Raw genomic sequence first — 2500 nt, forward strand, 5'->3', positions numbered from 1 at the left:
CGCTTGCCTCGACCACCATCGGCACACGCTGGGCACTGGTGCGGGCGCTTGCCTCGACCACCATCGGCACACGCTGGGCCCTGGTGCGGGCGCTTGCCTCGATCACCATCGGCACACGCTGGGCCCTGGTGCGGGCGCTTGCCTCGACCACCATCGGCACACGCTCGGCCCTGGTGCGGTCGGTTGCCTCGAGCACCATCGGCACACGCTCGGCCCTGGTGCGGGCGCTTGCCTCGACCACCATCGGCACACGCTGGGCCCTGGTGCGGCAGGTTGCCTCGAGCACCATCGGCACACGCTGGGCACTGGTGCGGTCGGTTGCTTCGACCACCATCGGCACACGCTGGGCCCTGGTGCGGGCGCTTGCCTCGACCACCATCGGCACACGCTGGGCCCTGGTGCGGCAGGTTGCCTCGAGCACCATCGGCACACGCTGGGCCCTGGTGCGGTCGGTTGCCTCGATCACCATCGGCACACGCTGGGCCCTGGTGCGGGCGGTTGCCTCGACCACCATCGGCACACGCTGGGCCCTGGTGCGGCAGCTTGCCTCGAGCACCATCGGCACACGCTCGGCCCTGGTGCGGTCGGTTGCCTCGACCACCATCGGCACACGCTGGGCCCTGGTGCGGCAGGTTGCCTCGACCACCATCGGCACACGCTGGGCCCTGGTGCGGGCGGTTGCCTCGACCACCATCGGCACACGCTCCGCCCTGGTGCGGTCGGTTGCCTCGAGCACCATCGGCACACGCTGGGCCCTGGTGCGGCAGGTTGCCTCGACCACCATCGGCACACGCTGGGCCCTGGTGCGGGCGGTTGCCTCGACCACCATCGGCACACGCTGGGCCCTGGTGCGGGCGCTTGCCTCGACCACCATCGGCACACGCTGGGCCCTGGTGCGGCAGGTTGCCTCGACCACCATCGGCACACGCTGGGCCCTGGTGCGGGCGCTTGCCTCGACCACCATCGGCACACGCTGGGCCCTGGTGCGGGCGCTTGCCTCGACCACCATCGGCACACGCTGGGCCCTGGTGCGGCAGGTTGCCTCGACCACCATCGGCACACGCTGGGCCCTGGTGCGGGCGCTTGCCTCGAGCACCATCGGCACACGCTCGGCCCTGGTGCGGTCGGTTGCCTCGAGCACCATCGGCACACGCTGGGCCCTGGTGCGGCAGGTTGCCTCGACCATCATCGGCAGCCTCGACCACCATCGGCACACGCTGGGCCCTGGTGCGGGCGCTTGCCTCGACCACCATCGGCACACGCTCGGCCCTGGTGCGGTCGGTTGCCTCGAGCACCATCGGCACACGCTGGGCCCTGGTGTGGTAGGTTGCCTCGACCACCATCGGCACACGCTGGGCCCTGGTGCGGGCGGTTGCCTCGACCACCATCGGCACACGCTGGTCCCTGGTGCGGGCGCTTGCCTCGAGCACCATCGGCACACGCTGGGCCCTGGTGCGGCAGGTTGCCTCGAGCACCATCGGCACACGCTGGGCCCTGGTGCGGCAGGTTGCCTCGAGCACCATCGGCACACGCTGGGCCCTGGTGCGGGAGCTTGCCTCGAGCGCCATCGGCACACGCTGGGCCCTGGTGCGGCAGGTTGCCTCGAGCACCATCGGCACACGCTGGGCCCTGGTGCGGTCGGTTGCCTCGAGCACCATCGGCACACGCTGGGCGCTGGTGCGGGCGCTTGCCTCGACCAGCATCGGCACACGCTGGGCCCTGGTGCGGCAGGTTGCCTCGATCACCATCGGCACACGCTGGGCCCTGGTGCGACAGGTTGCCTCGAGCACCATCGGCACACTATCGGCCCTGGTGCGGGCGGTTGCCTCGACCACCGTCGGCACACGCTGGGCCCTGGTGCGGGCGCTTGCCTCGAGCACCTTCGGCACACGCTGGGCCCTGGTGCGGGCGGTTGCCTCGAGCACCATCGGCACACGCTGGGCCCTGGTGGGTTTAGGCACATCTTCAAATTTCTGCCGTGCCAATGCCATTTTTATGGCTTGTAAATTCATACAATGGTCCCCTAAGCCTTCACGTGAAGTTTCGTTGGAAGATGACTCGTTTTCTATTTTTCATGATTTTCGAAACTTTTTGCGGTTCGGGATTTTTTAAAATTTTTTTATAAGGATTTTTGGCCCCAAATTTTGTAGGCATGATCCTTCTATTTTTGTTGGCATGCACAAAAAAATTCAGCTAAAAACTCGAAGTAGAGAAGATTTTGTGACCGTTTGAAAAAAGTGTCCCCATTTCAGACACTTTAACGGCTACTGGTAGCAAACCTGTAAAATCTCAAATGCTCTTTAAGGGGGTGTGAATTCTCAGAGGTTTGATGAGGGATAGGGGGCCAACACAAGGCCAAGTACCAGCACCCATCGCACATCATGTGCGCACACCCCCCCGGCCCCCCTCCCAATCGCCGGAACCCCAATGCCGCCGGTCAGGTTCTCCGGCGGTACTCCGGCGATGCTCCGGCGATGCTCCGGCGATGCTCCGGCGATGC

This window comes from Durio zibethinus, unplaced genomic scaffold (assembly GCF_047325235.1).
Source record: "Durio zibethinus cultivar Kanyao isolate XHJ-2024 unplaced genomic scaffold, ASM4732523v1 HiC_scaffold_3, whole genome shotgun sequence".
NCBI classification, from domain to species: domain Eukaryota; kingdom Viridiplantae; phylum Streptophyta; class Magnoliopsida; order Malvales; family Malvaceae; genus Durio; species Durio zibethinus.